Genomic DNA, 19,367 nt, shown 5'->3' on the forward strand with positions numbered 1-19,367 from the left:
ATTACAAATGCTGCTTGCTGATTTTGGTTCAGAATTTTTGCTGATGCTCCAAGCAGAACCAAGTATTTATAAGAGAGAGTTTTTTACAGAGTAAGTATTTTTCAGTCTTAAAATGCTCTAGTACAAATGAGAATGAAATGGACATATTCTTATTTTTAGATTTATAAAATACCCACATTTCATTTCAGTGAGTACCTATGCTGACAGTCTCATCAGTCACATGAATTAGCACTTTTGCCAGAACTTTTTTGCAGCTCAGCTGTCTTAGTTGATCTTACATACAAAAAGAACCTCCCCAGAAAAGAATCTCCTGAACTGACAGGAAACCTTATTTTGATTTCACGCCTTTCATGTATCAAAGCAAGTTTAGAATGAAGAGGACTGATTCAATTCTAAGTTTGCATAAAACATTTGTAATTTCATGCCTAGAAACACAATGGTATAAATACCTCAAAAAACAGACTACTGGAATAAAAGCTACATGCTTTTTCTTTCAATCTGCACATTACACTGAGAAGAAAGTAGAGACTATGCAATGTCATTTTATAAATAAGTAACAAAAGATGCATACAGCACCATCTAAAGTTTCCATGATTTTTTCACCAAATGCCCTCAGACATATGTAACCAGAAACGGAACGACTGGCCAAATTCAGCTGAACATAACAGACATCCTTGAATGCAACAGAAATAGTCTGATCATGGCAGTTCTGATTCTGACCCTTCTCTTCGACTAAAAATACTTCTCTCTGAATGCAGCCAAGCATTTATACATGCAGAGAGACACTATGAGCAGTTATCTAAAAAGACACGACTGTTTAAAAGGACAACCGGGAACCAGGCAAGATGCAAACTAGGGACAGGACAGAGTGGATACAAGAAGAGCTTTGCTGTTAAGCAAGATACATTACAAAATATATGCCTCATACATACACACCACATTCTCCACATGCAACAAAAGCTGTAACAACTATCATTGAGCAAAATATTTGATCACCAAACTGTTTTATCCTGTTACTGGCCCATACTATTACTGCAACTTTTGTTACAATACAGTTTTAGTAGGTGCAAGTAAGATTAATTGTAAGGGTACTTTAAACAACTTCTATATTGCTAAAAAAACCCTTATGTGGCCATGTATTGAAATGAGTACAATGATTGCTGGAAAGCAGCACTGATCTTGAAAAACTACAGGCATGAATAAAGCATATTAGTAGCCTGTTTCAGGGAACAAAAGGCAACCATCCATAAAACCAGACATACTTTCTGAAGAAAAAACCTGTGTTGAAACCATGGCCAAGTTTCAGCATATTGAAGGCATTTATATAGTTTCACAGTCATTAATGGATTTTATTTTCAACACCCTTCTGAGACAGTTCCCCATCCGTAAAATGAGATACTCCCAAAGGCACAAGCTAGACTAAATGACTTGCCAGAAAGTCATACAAGAAGTCTATGGTTAAACAAGAACTGAGCTCTGGTCTCTGGAGGCCCTGACTGCCCACTAGACCATTTCTCCAATTCCTTTGTTAAGCTTCTGTGGTGGGTTGACCCTGGCTGGATGCCAGGTGTCCACCAAAGCTGCTCTATCACTCCCCTCCTCAGCTGGACAGGGGAGAGAAAACACAACGAAAGGCTCATGGGTCAAGATAAGGGCAAGGAAATCACTCATCAGTTACCATCACAGGCAAAACAGACTTAACTTGGGTAAGTTAATTTAATTTATTGCCAATTAAATCAAAGTAGGATAATGAGAAATAAAACCAAATCTTAAGAACACCCTACCCCACCCACCCCTACTTCCTGGGCTTAACCTCACTCCCAAATTCTCTACCTCCTCCCCACCAGCGGCGCAAGGGGACAAGGATTGGGGGTTTGTGGTCAGTTCATTACACATTGTCTCTGTTGCTCCTTCCTCCTCAGGGGAGGGACCCCTCACACTTTCCCTGCTGCAGCATGGGGTCCCTCCCACAGGAGACAGTCCTCTGTGAACTTCTCCAACATAAGTCCTTCCCACAGGCTGCAGTTCTTCACAAAGTGCTCCAGCCTGGGTGCCTCCCACGGGGTGCTGTCCTTCAGGAACAGGTTGCTCCAGCGTGGGTCCCCCATGGGGTCACAAGTCCTGCCGGAAAACCTGCTCCAGCCTGGGCGCTTCTCTCCACAGGGCCACAGGTCCTGACAGGAGCCTGCTCCAGAGTGGGCTTCCCATGGGGTCACAGCCTCCTTCAGGCATCCACCTGTTCTGGCATGGGGTCCTCCCCAGGCTGCAGGTGGAGATCTGCTCCAGCGTGGAGCTCCATGGGCTGCAGGGGCACAGCCAGCCTCACCATGGTCTTCACCATGGGCTGCAGGGGAATCTCTGCGCCCGGAGCACCTCCTGCCCCTCCTTCTGCTCTGACCTGGGTGCCTGCAGGGCTGTTTCTCTCACATACTCTCAGTTCTCTCTCTGGCTGCAGTTGCTGTTGCAGTTTCCCCCCCCTTCTTAAATACCTTATCCCACAGGTGCTACCACCATCACTGATGGGCTCAGCCTTGGCCAGCGGCGGGTCCATCTTGGAGCCGGCTGGCATTGGCTCTGTCGGGCACTGAAGAAGCTTCTTGCAGCTTCTCACAGAAGCCACCCCTGTAGCCCCCCATTACCAAAACCTTGCCATGCAAACCCAATACAGCTTCACTTTGTCAAGCTATACGCATCCTGTCTTCCTGCAACATCAAAAGACATCCAAGTACCTTTTTTATTTTAAAACACCTTTAGTGAGTACATATCTAGGAGGCAATTTCCTTTCTTTTCCATTCAGTTAATACTCACCAGTAAAAAAAGCAGAGAAAAAATTGCTTAAAATATTTCTCTGCAGCATTTCCAGAGCATCACAATTCTTGGGCAACTCTGGAGTGATGCAAAATTTAATCAAACTATGACAGAAGATTGTGAAAATAGTTCCAGCTTTTCCTCCTTGCTTTTTGCTATATTTTAACTCCTATCCGTTCTTCTGAAAAACTGAGTCCTAAGCTCATCGTTTTCCTCCTCTCAGGTGCAAGACAATTTCCATGCTCAAAAATATGTAACTCTGACAGAATTCTCTTAGACTAAGATGTTGCTAAGGAAACCGCACACTCACTCTAACCTTATGGGGATGAGGAAGATTAGAATATGCTACTCAACTGTTTAGGTTGCACCAATGCTTCATATTTGATTATGAAGACGATTTTACATTCTTGACCACTGTACAGCTTCAATCATTCCATCAATATTTGGGGGTGCTTTTTTTCATTCTAGCTGACAGCACCAGCACAGAGATTTTGCATGCTCTACAGAGCAAACTGAGACCTGTTGTAAAGAAGTGATAAACCACTTCTTTCAGTGGCTTAGTGTCCTATAACCAGAGGTTTTCATTTGATCATAACAAAGTCCATCAGCCACCTATGTTCCAACACAAGAAGGTCACCCAAGGTTAGGTGCACTGCACTCATGTAAACACTAACTTGTCTCTTGAGAGAAATTTAAGGATAATCATTGACATAAATCTCAGATCTGGAATGAACAATGACTAGACAAATGCCTTTTCCATAACCAAACTTCTTAACACCACAAAAGTTGAATAAGTCTTACTGTGATGTTCCTTAGCTTGACATCATGTGAAATACAGCAAAAACCCTTTGACCACAAAGCTGTTCAGGATTTTGGCAACAGCATAAACCTAAATGGACTGTATAAGCAACAAAACCAGAAAGATTTAAATCATAAAACCTGCTTTGTACCTCCTGTTGTGATGTTCTAGGATTATGTGATATTTGGATAGCTTAAAGCATAAACCTCCAAGCACATGATCTGTCACTGCAGATGGTTATTTGAGTCATGTAGGACTTGAGAAGTCAGTACATATTAACCCTTACTGAGCATAGCATAACAGAAAGTTTCTCTTTGAACACACAACTTCTCAGAAAAAAGAGAAGTGATCATGTTTAAAAAGATGATATCTGCAAAGGCTGGGGGGGTACGTCTGCTTTTTTGAGGGGCATTTGCCTCTCCAATTTTAATAAAATATTATTTCCATGAAAAAGCATTAAGAAACTCAGAACATAGAAAATGACTGGAGACAGAGTCCATGCTCGTCTTTTGTTCTTTAACCACAAGATTTTTCTGCTTCAATTTAAATAGCTACTAGAGTACCTAATTTAAATTATTTAATAGAAAATAAAACATTAATAGTGACACTTTTCAATATAGCCAAAATGACTGCAGACCAAGTAATTGAAAAACTTTCAAAAACACCATCATTACTGTCATAGAAGCAAACTCTTGACTAAAAGAGCAGCTAGAGGGAAGATGAAAATTGCAAACTTCCCAGGCATTCACTCCTGAATCCCTGGCAAGCTCACATAAAATGGATAGCTTTGCAATAGGCTCCGTTAAGTCAGCAAGATAGCTGAGAAAATTTCATTTACTAACATCTGAAAATTAACAGATTTCATATGTTAAGTCATTAATTACATGAGGTAAACTTAACTTTTAAAGAAATTGCCCAGAAAACGTGTTGAGAAAGCTTCCCTAGAATATCTGTTTACTGCCATGATTTTTATTCCCCCACAGCCTCTTCTCTTCTGGCCAAAGCAAGCAGGTCCCTTTCAGAGCCAGTGTACTGCCACAAAGTTCACAAATCTGCCTTTCATTATGAATGTTACATATTTGATTATTATAATTACAGAGAAATGTAACACAGCTTGCCACACTGTAATTGACCACAATGATATACATAAAAGTTAAGAAACTTTGGCCACAGGGGATTCTATCATTTATTTACTCATACTCAAAAGTCAAAGAGACAAACATCTTGCATGACCTACAGAAAAGATCAAACACTTTCCAGTGCCAGACACATGCACATACGTAACACAGAACAGAAGCAGCCAGAGAAAAACAAGATTCAGCTCAAATAACCACAGTATGCAGAAACCAATTCTAAAACAAGAATCCTTCCACTATTTAATATAGCATAGATCAATATTCAATTGCAGTGTCCTGAATTAATCGTGATAGAACTTTGATCTTCCACAACCTACTGTACCTAAGACCTCTCAGGCACCAATGGAGGAAGGTTTTTGAATGCACATGTGCATGCTTATGCACAAACACATCTGCACACTCACAAGTCACATACTCATTCTGTGTATTACAAGGAAGAACAACATTTATGGACCACCGTACTGGGACTAGGGTGTTCATGGTTCATTTTCTTGCAGAGGCCAGAGAGTGAACTTGGACAAATGGCTTTATTTACATACAACAAGACAGCAGAGTAGTACAAACGGCCACAAAGGCACCAAACAGCATGACCACAGAAGGGTCATTGCACAAAACCAAGTTTCTGACTCCCTGATCTGAAGGGAGGAAGAGATTATCTTCACTTTCTTGAAAGCTACATGTGGCGAGAGTATGTATAGCACAAAGTATTAACTATTATTAAGGTGCTAAACAATTATATGCACAAACTGGTTAGGGTTTCTAAATACCTACAATCAGAATTCATGAGAGAGGGAAATAAATCAACGAGAGAGAAATTTCTTTGTGAATGGAAAAAGTAGTCAATAACCTTGAGAGACAAGGCTGCCTAGACTGACTATTCAGGGCATTCTACACTTGAACAGGTCAATGGAGACTCATACGTGTGTGTGTGCTGTTTGGTTGGTTTAGTTAACCCAGTACAGTTATTCTGGTGATGAAAATGTCTTCTATTAGTATGGCTTATTCGCCTGCCTTCATAAGACTAAGTTACATAGTACATTTTCACTGTACTATAACTGTAACCACACTAGAAACCGAGGTTGCATTATTTTAGTAATAGTAAAGAAGACTAAGTACAAAGATCCTATACAAGCCCAGAGATAATGTAACATATGGTGCATAAGAGCTGGGTTTGGCTGCACAATGCTCAACTAGACTTTGAGTGAAAGGACAGTAAAACCACCCACAAAGCAAAAGTCTGCATAAAGCCATTCACTTGAAACATCTGCTAAGTGTATTTCAAGAAAGAAAAGAAGCTTCTTGAGAGCACAATCACTTTCCCAAGCAGATGGTTATTTGATTTAAGAATAAGGCAATTGCATCATGTGGCAAGATCTGACCTGTAATTTCATCACAAGGCTTTTCAAAATCTATCCTTTAATGCACACAGTGGCACTCTCCAAATCACAGGGAACTAATTAGCTGTCACAAAATATTTAAAACACATTTATTGTCTTGGCTTACGTACATTTTTTAATGTCATGTCTAGAACTGCAACTACAAGGGAGGGGGTTACCTATAACACCTAGGAATAAAATGCTGAATACAGCATCAGGACTGCAAGCACATCATGGCTAGCTGATTACTACATGTCAAAAAGTGATAAATGTAGACAAATTTTTTTTACTACAGTACAATTTCAGATAACCACTTGTTCATACGCCTAAGCTAAACTCCTAGTTGCCACATTTGTTCAGTCTCAGGAATCACTCAAATGTGGTGATTTAACCACACCGACATTCGGAGTTTCTCCTAAATTGCAATAATATTTCCTCTGAGTAGACACCTTTTCAACACTTTGGACAATCACCATGAAATAGGTATCTGCATAACAGTAAATACATGGATAAGCAGAGGACCTTAGGATTGACTGGTACTTTTCCTTGTCATATACAAGAGTTCTGGTGCACTGCCTACATTTTTCCTTATTTCCTGAAGTAATTTCCGTATTTTCTTACTTCCCTTAAGTAAAACTTACTGTGTGAAGTCTTACAGATGAAGATATCAAAGCATCACTATCTGTTTCCTGTAAAGCATATGACATTTTTCTTCTCTTTATGGTCAAAACGCTCCTTTCTTGTACTCTCCTCCTGCCAGGTATACTCTGGGAAACTCAAGACAATATATAGTAGAAAATATCCACACAGCACTACCATACAAAGAATAAAGGAAATAGCTGTGTTGATTTTTAGACCTCAAAAATCACAGAGATTAACAGCTGGAAGATCCAAGACTGAGGTGGCATAAATTCAAATCCTTCCTAAATGAGGCAAAATCATTTCCAAAGGTAGGAACTAAATAAGTGCTAGGAAATTATGATATTTAGGGTTGTGAAGCTGCCCTTCAGTTTCCCTCCTGTTAATCCTATTTTAGTCCTCTGTAAAAAAAGATAGATTCTGGAACTTGACTATTAACCAGCTGTATTTTAAAGCAAAAGTTAGGAACATCAATGCCACCCTGGTTTGAGTAAAGCTCTCAACTGCCTCAGAGGGAAGCAGACTCTTCAGCATTCATCTCAGACCCTTCCCACAGGAGGTTCACATTTTCAGTCTTTCACACTCTACTGTGCCACACCTTGCAGTAACTTTCAGAGAGGTCCTACTACAATCATCAATTAGTCAGTCAGATGACAGCAGCAGGGAACTCAACTCACTTTGGTTCCGTTGTAAGTGAAGCTGTCTGGCTTTGTTCCAGTTAGCAACAAAATTCACATCCTTAGCCTAGGTTTTGTCCCAGTTAAAAAAAGTAAAACAACAACTACTGTTTATGAATTTGAGTTCAGTTCAGCTCCCCAGGAAGAAAGGAGAAAAGCCTTTCATATCTGAAAGGCAACCACATTAAATGTTCTCTCCATTTGTATTTATGATAGAAATTAATCCTCCATTAGGAAGGAAACAGCTTGATTCAATATGCTGCAAATGGACAAACTGTACTTAAAAGTTCCAGTGAGTGTCATTGAAGTAGTTTGTTTATGTTTGACACCAACATCAGCTGCAAGCCAGAGTTCATCAGCAGAGGGAAGAGAAACCTCCAATCGGTAAATTCTTACTCTTCTATTTTGCCAATTTGATTTAGATGTAAATGAGATTTGCTCCTCCTGACCCCGCCCCAACTAAAATGGCTGAAACTAAAGAATATGCAGTTAAGATAGCCCTGGAGGTGCACCCAGAAGCATCTTTGATCTCAGCAACTTGCTACGAATTACGAAGTTCTTTCCCTCAAATTTCCAGAAAATGAACATCTTGTTTTAGGAAACATCTCTACAAGCTATTAAGACTTGCCTGAAAATTCTCCAGCATCCAAGCTGCTCCTCCTGCTGTGCAAAATTGATCTTTTAACATGATAAAATCCCTGTTTTACTTTCAAGTTTACCTTAGTGCACCCTTCGTGAAATTCTGGTTGATAATCAACCTGCACTGCTGAACACCGCCGACTCTCTTCGTATAATGACTGCCTTGAGTTTTTGTTTCAAGTCTCACCTTGGCACCCAAGGCCAAAGAAGAACATCACAGCGCTGAACTGTAACTACCCAGACGACCAAGCTGCTCTGAGGTTGTGCCAAAGAGGAGAAGCTCCATGGACTACCACCAGGCAAGGAACAAAGAACACTACTTCAGGTAGGCAGAACTTAAGAAAGCTGATGAAATAGCATAATACAGGGACCTAAATATCTTCAATTAAAAAACACAAGTGAATGAGAAGAACAAAGGACCTAGGGAAGAGAGACAGTCATGGAAACATACAGAGGCAAAAATTATATATACAGCTCAGAAGTGGCATGAAGTTGTCACAAGCAAACAAAAGGAAATAAAACACTATTTTAAGAACAAAGCTATGCTAAAATTACTCTAAAAAACGCTAAGTTTTATTTCGTAAACAGAGCCATACTCTACTTCTTTTAACTGCATTCTTAAATCTTAGAATGCTTCTCGTTACTATTTCAGCTGTCCTGCCATGTCAGAAGACCAGGGTTTTTTCCCCCCCAACATAAGGGCTAAGCTTTTTAAAAGTAATAAGGAAGTTTAGAACAGTTTTTAAATCATGCCACCAAAAACATGGTAACTTTAAATGTTTTATTATTCATCCAGGGAATTGCAAGGTCACCATTTTTTAAAATAAGATGGCTCTGTTTAGATAACCTTGTAATTGATCATTTTTAGTAACTTTAATGCAGTTTTTAAAAATGTGTCACCTACTTTTCCCATTCAGGTTCACCACAGATATCCCTGTATTTTTGAGGAAAGAAGCTGGAAATACAAGCAAAAAAAGGAATAGTCACCTTATAGAATTATCTACATTTGGTTATAGAAAAGGGAGGAGATTACAAAAACACCATACAAATATTTATTTCCCAGTTAGAAGAAAATTTTTCAGCAAGCTCCAAGATGAAAGCATGAATATATAAACTTTAAGAAATACAAATAAACATTCTTCTGCTGCGTTATAAAGATGGAAGGAAAAAGTACGATCTACACAAATATTCTCTACGTCCTTTCACATATGTATCTGTAACCTGAGCTGCTTTACAACAAACACTGACATTACAATAAACAAACACTGCATGATACACAAACCACAATAGTAAAACAGAATTGGCATCAAGTATTTAAACAAAAGTATCCTTCCTGGAAATAGCTCTGCTACTTACAGCTTGCCAAGAACTGCATCAATTCAGAGACTTTGTTCAAGTTACAACAAAAGTTAAGTTTTAAAGAAATTTGAAAGAAGAAAGAAGGAAACAGAATTAAGAAAAACACACACACAAGTTACTTGGGAAAGTGCCTTCACTTAAAAAAAAAAAAAAAAATCTTTTAAAGTGTTTGTTTATTTGAGAATGAAGGACTTCATTCTCCGTCACACTATGGGACACGCACAACTGCAAGCAGTATTTACAGAAATTGGCTGCCATGCAGATATGTTAGTCCTTTTCCATACTAAGCACACACACAGAGCACATGCAGAATGATGCCCTATCTGCATTGACCCCTCTGAGCCCCTCAATTTCCATGTCCATCACCCTTTCCACATTGGGGTTTTACATACGGATGTCTCTAACAGCCTGGCAACTGCATGCACCTCTCAAGTCTCAGTCCAATATCTAAACAGCAAGATCTTTCTTGTTTCCTAAAGGAAAAGGTAATTGCTAAAATCTTGTATTAGCTGAACATTTTGCCAATAAATGTGGCAGTTTCAAACACATAAAATTATTCATTAGATATGGTCAATCATTCAATCCCTGAAAAAAGTAATTTAAAAATAGGACCAAAACATGTAACTTGTTTATTTTTGTTTCTTGAACAAATACCCAGAATTGGCAAAAAATACGTCAAAAATTTGACAGAATATGTAGCCCAAAATGCTATCTTATGTGCCTTAATAAAAAATTTCCAGAGGAACAAGCATTTTCACTTCCGGAAGAAAACATGATTAGAACATTCTCTCTTTGGTTCTATTTTTTTTCCCCCTTAGAAAGTACTACAATAAGATCTTTAGATACCATTTAATAGTGTTGGGGTTTTATTTAACAGTTTTTTTTCTTGCTCTGATGATGTTTTATCCTCTGTTTAATTATCAGATTAGAAAGATTAATGAAGCTAATTCTGTTAACAAAATGGCTATCCTGAGGACTACAACTATCTGTGATTCACTTGGACTTCCTCTGCAGCTTTAGCCATAACCAACTCAGAGCAACTCCAAGACTCTTTGGATGCCAGCTACAAAACACTTTGTGAAAAGAAATAACAAAACAGAAAACTGCCATGGTCCAAGCTACCCATGTTTAAATGTGAAAAGGGAAACAAAGTAAAATAAAATTTAGCAGCTTGACACATGCTGCCAGGCAACCTATATTCCATGAAACTGATAGACAAGAACGAAACATCTCGAATACAGAGATCACAGAAAAGGAAGCGGCAAAAATAGCCACTACTATTATTACTGTTCCTGAAAAGTCAGACAGCAGAGTAGAGTCCACCAGCCCAAAGTGGCTCACCAGGAATAGACACATTGTCAAAACTCACTAAGAACAAACACTTTCTAGTGTATGCTGCATTAACCGACATGTTTCTGTAGCATTTATTTTCATTTACTGCAGTATTTTAAACTGAATCACACATGTGGAGTTCTCACATGTTAGATACGAGCTCAACATGAAAGATGCTGGGCAAACCTTGTTAAAATCTCACTCTTTCAGGCATGCATGCAAGCTTTCCAGTATTTCCTGGGTTTAAGAGGAAAAAAAAAAAATCAACCAAAATTCCCCGCTGACGCTTAGCCTGCCTTGCATTGCAGCAATTTGGTTGCTCCTCTTTTAGTCCATGAGGAAACAGGAAGTGCAGACTCATGTGCATGTGCATTCAGATTTCGTTCTTGGAAAAAACTGATCAGAATTAAATTTTTTTTTTTTTTTTTTTAATACAAGAGTACTCATGTTTGGGTAATCTCTTTGTAAGAGCTTAGGTTAGATTTTATATAGGCAAATAGTCACGGCTCCTGGAACTGGACTTAGGGTAACTAAAGAATTTTTGTTCTTTTAGATCTTAAAATTTAGTTCTGAATGTATAAGAACCATCCAGCTCTGGTAATGGAGGGCATAGCATGCTACCTACTTACTGTTCTATTGAGCCAAGTAGAGCAAAGCTAATGCCTGTCTTCGACGAAATGCTTTCAGTCTTTTCTGAAAATGTCTAGGGATGAAGGATCTGCTACATCCCTTGCTAACCAGTTTCATTACTTCATCACTTTTATGTGAAAAGAAATATACGCTTTGCTGTTCATTTTAATCTATCTGGCTAGCCTTCAGTTCTTGTTTTATCCTTCTCAGATTAAAAAGCTCTTTATTTTTTAAATGGTACTTTACATACCCAAATTAAGTAACCTCCCATTGTTCCTTTTATTTAAAGCAAACCAGTGAGCTCAGAGTTCCTCTCTATAAAGAATTTCCTCAAAAATTTGAATGCTTTCCGAAATCCTACTGTGAGCTCTGCTGTTGACCTGCTGGGTTACCCCAGGCAGTAAACTTACTTCACCCTCCATGTGCCTATTTCAACTCCTATAATTAGTCTTCCTTAGAGTTCAAATTCTAAGAAGTTCAGGCTCTCCTCAACACATATACGCATTTAGTCCCTGATCTCTTTACCATTATCTACATTGGAGTTTGTGGGTTCTAAGCATGCTGTCACATTAATAGTAGTATTTGAACTGCTAAATTGACTAGGAGTAATCAGTCATTATTGTAGCCTACTGATAAACCTGCACATACTTCTGCTGTGGTGCACCTATCACTTCCCAAAAGGAACATTTTACCACTTGATTTACAGAAAAATCTCCATTCGGAGTTTACAGCAGGAGGCCTTGCAGTTCTAATTCCACACAGAGAAGGCAGAGATATGTCTTGCAGAAAGTCTATCTGGCCTTCAGTAAACTTTTTGTCTCAATTTCCAACCAGTTTTTAAAATGTTGACCACCCATAATCCTCCTATGTGCAGCCTACAGAAGAAGAACAAATAATTTCACACATGGCGGAAGTGTCATGAAAAACGTGTTGTCTGTACGGAGCGTGGAGGCAGGCAGGATAGGCTTCTTCAGGAATGTATTTAAGTTTTGAATACCCTTGTTCCTCATTCCGCCACCTCTGGTTGGCCTACAATTTCCATAAGTGCTATCCCACACAGCTTGCAGAAATCTCCGCCTTGGACAGGCAGGCCTATAATCAAAACTTATTCCTATCAAAGTTTTTTCCAAAACTGTCTCTCCATTCTTACTTGAGAAAAAAAACAATTTAAAAGGTGATCTGAAACGGGAACTAGATATTTAATTTTTTCACAGAAGTATAGAAACTGTTCCCAAAGGTCTGCCTGACCAGAGTAACAGCAATAGTCCCTTTACTCCAGAGACTTCAACGACAGAAGTGGAAGGAAAGTCACCTTTGTACTGGGGGAGAAAGGTTTCAAATGTGTGGGTTTGGGTGTTTTTTTGTTTGTTTGTTTTGCCCCTCCTCCTCTTTTTTTTTTTTTTTTAAATGCAGGTTTTTTTCTTACTAGTAATAAAGATGAAAATGATTCATGCACAAGTATGACCTTCTTAACCGCCCAGGCAACCCCTTTAAGTAAGGCTCTCTGGGGAATCCTATACATCTCCATGATGTCTGTGTAATATTGCAGAGTGAGAGTTTTGGACTGTTTTTATTTCCGATTCTCTGACCCTATCCAATCTGTTGCTTGGGGCTCAGTCAAATATGTTGCATTTTAACTTTTCCCAGGAGTCTACACAGTTCCTCTTTTGGGTTGTTTCAGATTTCACTCCCTGCAAAGCAGCTGCCATTAACAGTGCTTTCAACTGATCCCATTACAAAATCATTACCCTCCACCAAGGAAAAAGGTTCCCTCTCTGAAAATTCAACTTATATACGTGTGCATGCTAATAAAGTTGCTAACTATTGAAGATAAAGATGTAGTAGGATCCAGTAAAGATAAACAAAGGATCTGGCTCAAATAGTAGTTGGTATTCAGCCATGGAAGTGTGATGAATTCTGGGTAATTTGGTCATTTTTCTTATACTGTCCTCAAAAAAAAAAGATCAGGCAGCTTTGAAATTGTGTGTTCAGAATTGAAATAACGCAGTTTAGCGGCATTTTCAATATACCTGAGGAAATGCCTGGGGAAAAAAACCATGCAATTGCTGTTTTAATGTTAAAATTTAAGATCATTGGTTAACCTAAAGTTTTTTATTAGGTTTGACAAAAAAACCCAACAGGTTAAGTCTGAACCCTGACCTGCAATTTGTTCTCATTTTCATCTTGGATCATTTTAAAAGAAAATCAACTGATTTTAACACCATGAACAGTCCCAACGGTGAACCTGAAACATTACCAGGTATTTTAGAAGCACTTTAATGAAAGTTTCTTCCACTTCATGACAAAGCTGAACACCCTCCACCTTACCTGGCAACAAGGAGAGCTGCTACCCCTGGGTCAGCCAGAATCCTATAGGCATCCAAGTAACTTCTGTAAAATAGGTACACCCTGAAACACCAGACAAGCAAGTAGAAGGCACAGTCTGGCAGCTGCACTCGTCTCTCCTGATACTCCTCAACCACTGCACCTTCACTCCTCTAAAGATTGTAGCCTTTTATTTAATGCAGAGAATGACAGCTTTTCTGACTGCTAGCATAGATTTACTACAGAGTAAGGGAACTTTTTACTTAACTTTGTTCTTAACCTTTGAACAATATCAAAGGAAGGAACTGGACCTCTTTGACTCAGCAAAGTATGAGCTTAAGACCTGACTACTTCACTTGAATTTATTTTATTATAATTTAAATAAGATTATTATTTAAATAAGATGAGGTTCCCATCCTCCCCTCAAATTTTGTTATAAAAACGCACAGTGAAAAATACAAGCAGCAGCAAACATGCTAACATTAAAAACAAGAGAGAGAGACTAGCTCTCCTACTGCATAGGCATGTTGCGTAGATGTCACAAGCTCTAACAGACATTTTGGCAAGAAAAATCATTACTGGAATGAACGACAATACTTATAAAAGCTAAGATAGCATCATTTTGAGAACTGACATTTTATCTGCACAACCAACACTTCGAGGTGTGGGTTTTTTCAGGTACAAAATTAACTAACAATTGATGAATCAATATTTCATTCAGAATTATTTTCATAACACGTGGCTTTCATTTCATAACTGTAAAACAAGGCACATTTTTAAAACATGAAAAGATACATTACATACTGGAAAGTAGTTAAATCTGAGTGTTCAAGAAACAGCAACACATTCTGGGATCCACAGTCCAATTAAATTATATGAGAGCAACAACTACTTCAAATACCTCCTACAATTCCTATTGTATTGTAGCATTTTCTAGGAATTTAAGCAGTTATTTGAAAAGATATTTGTATACCAAAAGATTTCATTAGCTAAAGATAAATCTGTTCCTTGCATTTAATTGTTACTGTGTATCTGTAATTTTCTATACAATTATTGAATATCAAGCTTTCTGAGAGCTTTAAATCACTTATTTTTGCACCACATCAATATTTAGTAGTTTTGTTTAATTAGGCATATTTATAAAGTCATTTAAAATGGTAATTATATAAAAACATGGCTCCCTTCTCATATGGCTAAGCAAGCAGAGCACACCTCAAACCAAACGGTATGTTTTACCCTCAACTACTTATCCTCCTTTTACCTCCCCTTACTTTGTAAATAAATCAGGATAATTACCAAACTCACACTGCAAAAATTTCTACAATGAATCAAGTTTAATGGTAGTGTAAGAGCTGTTGTGAAGGATCACGCACTGAAACGCTGACAGCTTCTGGCAGCTTTGCCCTCCACACCAAATTCAGATGACTGTTGAACCAATGAAGAGAATGAAGAGAAACTGAAAAGTACCAAAACGTTCACTCTGCAGACAGCAGGTCCTTCCGGACAGCTTTGAGACACTATTTGAGGGCAAAATTGAAAGAAGCTTTTGGAGAACATGGCAGCAGCAGTGGGCTTACTCGTCTGGAATCTGAAAGTGTCAGCTGAATCAATCTTTAGAAATAAAAACAGATGAACTCCAAAGATATCCCAAAGATAATGATCTGCCCAAAATCCACCTAAACTGCCAAACCCCCTACTGTCTGTAGTTTCTATTAGACTGGTATCAGAGACTCTGGCTCTTTTGCACTAGTGGCTCTAGCAACCCAACGTTTAAAGAGCATCCCAACAATGTTTGGGCTTGGTCACCCAAAGGCTTTAAACAAGAAAAAAACCCAACAAACTGCCAGACCTCAACACTCCATGTTTACTGGAAACGTATTTGGGAAGAGACAGAAATTATGCCCTTACTGGCACAGTATTTTTTTTCTCTCCCCTAAACCACATCCCTCTCATGACCACCTCTACTGCTAGAGAACAGCTCCACAAAAAGAGATGCAGCTGGTGAAAACAGAGTAAGAGACTGGCATACTCCAGAACAGGACATTTGGTATCTTTGAGAAAACAGACACACGTAACAGCAAAACCATCTAGTTATCTATCTCAAATTTATTCTCCTTGAAAATATGTGGTACTGCAGTAATGGTTATGAGCATGTCCATGCTTTTCTTCTTTCTTATTCCATTATTTCTGGTACTTCAATTTTACTAAGTGTCACTAAATGCATAACACAAAAATAAGGATGCCCATGCAATAATAGTCAGGGATACTTTTATCCCTCAAGTGTATTGCAAACCACATGTTGCGATCTCTGGAAAGCAGCATCAGAAGAATACAGAATAGGTTTCAAAAGAGGGGAACTTCATCAAGAATGCTCAATGAAGTCTTATTTTAAGCTCTACCACAGAATCTTTAATATCATTCCAATACCACTAGGCTCAGATCTGTCAGGAAAAAAGCCTTTTCCTTTCAAATTTTATTAATTTTATCAAACTCAGAAAAGGAAAGTCTCAGTGGACCTGTATTTGAGTGTGGCATTCCAAAGCTGAGGTTTAATTAATTCTCTTACTCATTCTATAGCTGCATACATCATAAAAAAGCTAATAATAAAATACATTGAAACTAAAAATGAAATGACATACTACGACAAATTTTGCAGAGCAAATTAAAAGTGAGGATGCATACTTGCTGCTTGAGGAAACCAAGATACTGACTGGACATATAAGCTGTGGTTTCTACATACTGTATAACCCCCTCTCGCAGTCCACAAATCTCCATCTGAAAAATTAATCCAGTTTTAGTTTATGGAAATTAATCCAGATGTAGATTATATTTCATAATTTAAAAACAGTGTACACAACCATGATTTTTCTTTAAATTCCTCAAAGTTAGACACATATAAACAAAACTCCCAGACAGAATAATCTTCAGAATTCATTTCCAATGGGGAAAAATGCTACCACTCTATGGGAGGCTAAGGACTGAAAAGGGGGAAAGCAACCACTCAAAAGCATGCATAGCAGCGTAATTCCCCTTCCCTGTTATTTTTAGTTTTCTTCCCTTCTTGGAAATGCTCATGCAGAATAAAATCATTAATCGTTAACTTTTATATGCACAAGAAACAGCTCTGCACACTGAATCACCAACTGCATTAGAGTGTTACTAAATCAGTATTATCTGAGACCCTGGGTGTGCCCCGCGATGTTCGAAGACCACTGTGTGTCAGATGCTCCCACTGAACAAATGGGCATTCAGTGTTGTTATCTGATGTCTTTGCAGCCTGCATGCAGGACAGAAAGGACTTCTCATGAAGTTGTATTATTCTCATAACAGAAGTGGAGGACACAGGATGAGCAAATGAAAATAAGTAACACAGATGGACAACAACACTAACCCTTACAACTTCAAAGGGGAGAGGAATATGGAATGCCATGCACATGCCAAGCCCCCACTCCCAATATACAAAATTCCTGAACCTGAGAGGCCCAGAGATTTTTCTTCTCTTTGCAACTTCAGCTGTGCCACATTTTTGCTGTTTTGCAGACACATAATTTCTACGCAATCTACCTGATATTTATAAACTGCTGCAATCTCCAAGTACTATTATAAAAGTCATTCTAAAATTTTGGACTCTAAGCAAATGAAAACATTACATCCATTAAGACTCTCTTAAGAGAGCTCAGTCTTGATGTACCTCCTAAAAACACATTAGAAAAGAATTAAGATGCAAATCTGCTTGATCCTCATCTGGCAGAAGTAGAACTAATAAGTTGGCACTGCAGCCTCTGTGCCCACTGCATTCCTTCGTTTCTAGAGTTTCAGATAAGCAAAGAGTTTTGCACTGCTGTGTTACAAGCCAGAAGACTCAAGGAAGATTTCAAGAGTTTTTCTGATGTTATTACTGAAAAGACATAAGACTAAGGCACTTGAAAAAGAAATAAAGAACATGAAGAAATGCTTGCCTTCCCTCAGGAGAAAGCTGTTGAGGAGTCTCCTATTACATGAAAAGAACACTCTGCAAACTTTTATAGGAACTACATGATTTGATCCTTTCTACACAAAACCAGTTACATTTCCTGGCCCACCAAAATAGACCCTGGTATACACAAAGACTTTGATTTATACACCTGGAGCTGAGAATGCTCCCTTTAAAAGAAGCCTGGTTTCCCCTAGGTTGCATGTTCTTTCTTGATGAATTGCCAAGGAATTACCTATTGCTTTGGAGAACATCTGTTACTGTTCCACCTCTCAGAATCGCACACACATCCATTTCTAGTTGCCACGTACATTAAAAGTTTTCAAACTGCTTCTCTGTCCAGAGCACATGTTAGGAAGAAAAGGTAAAAGGAAATCTTCCAAATTTTATAATCATGACATTGTCTTTGATATTGTTATAAGCTGTCTATAACAGAGATAAAGAACAAAATTACTTATGAAACTATCATGGGGAATAAAAACAACCTGAAAGCAATACATATATGAAAGGGAAACAACACTAATTTGGGCATACAGTGAACTCGTAAGGTCTTACATCACATTAATTAATCTGAACTTAAGCTCAAATTCAACTGCTATTCGAATTAGTGCCTGCTACTGCTTCCACACCAACAGAGCAATCATGCATTTCAATGTTACGGTCCCAGGCCAAGCATTAAGGTGGGGGTGGGAAGAAGACACAAGAAGTAGACTTTATAAAGAAAAGATTTTTTAATAAAAAGAAATCAACTTGAGTTATCTATGCAACCAAGTCTTTTAAACATTTGACATGCTCCTTTATTACAGACTGTCACTGACTAAACCCTATCAATGTTGTTTTAGAAGTAAACATGACTGAACTGCGACATTTTTTGCCCATAGTACACAACAGTAAGTTATGTGTCTTCACTACCTATATGATAGGGTAAAAAAAAAATCCCAAATTGTTCAAAGAAATTTATGCTGTTTATAGTAAAAAGAAAAGCAAAGTAGGAGTAAAAAAGACACGTTGTACAGTTCAAGCAAGCAACTAAAACCTCCCTCCCACTACCACCTCTCCCTAAAACGCAGATCCTCATGTGAGATTTGACACTAGCCAAAGAGTCAGTGAGGCAGAACATTTGAGGAAGATTGTTCCAAATAATAAAAGCTGCAAGACACACATGATATACGGAAAAGACCCAAGCTTTATTTAAAACCACAGTACCAGAAGGCAACATTTTAACATGCTACTCATGCAAACCTTCAACTACCAGCATGCTTGGACAAAGAAAAATAAAAGCATTATTGTTCATAATCATCAACCTACCAGCTGATTAATCTACATTTGGACAACTGTCACTTGAAACTAACTGAGGATAAGTTTTCAAAATGTACCTCAAGGATTCAAGTTCTCAAAATGTATTGCATTGTGCCTCCAAATCCTCAATACACCTTTTAAAAAAAAAAAAAAACAAAAACACAACAAAAAAAACACACAACCCAAAATAGCACTGAGTACCAGGGCCAGGAATATTGAACTAGTCATAAGCTGAATCAGATTCTCGCAGTGTCAGGTCCAATTCTTCCACCAACAGTAATTTCAGATCAGTAGAGTATGTCCACTAGAACATTACAAGGCAATGTAGGCTCTCAACAAGACTAATGAATTATTATTTTTGCAGCAATAATGTTG

The 19,367-nt window shown here is 38.3% G+C and overlaps 1 protein-coding gene across 1 annotated transcript in view; it reads right to left on the reverse strand.

Moving 5' to 3' along the window:
- PRKCE (protein kinase C epsilon) overlaps nt 1-19,367 on the reverse strand; it is a gene marked incomplete at its 5' end in the record, with an annotated part of 303,518 nt that overhangs the window by 202,365 nt on the left and 81,786 nt on the right. The gene's annotated exons all lie outside the window — the stretch shown is intronic.

Source organism: Phaethon aethereus, assembly GCF_964289735.1.
Source record: "Phaethon aethereus genome assembly, chromosome: 3".
Classification (NCBI taxonomy): Eukaryota; Metazoa; Chordata; class Aves; order Phaethontiformes; family Phaethontidae; genus Phaethon; species Phaethon aethereus.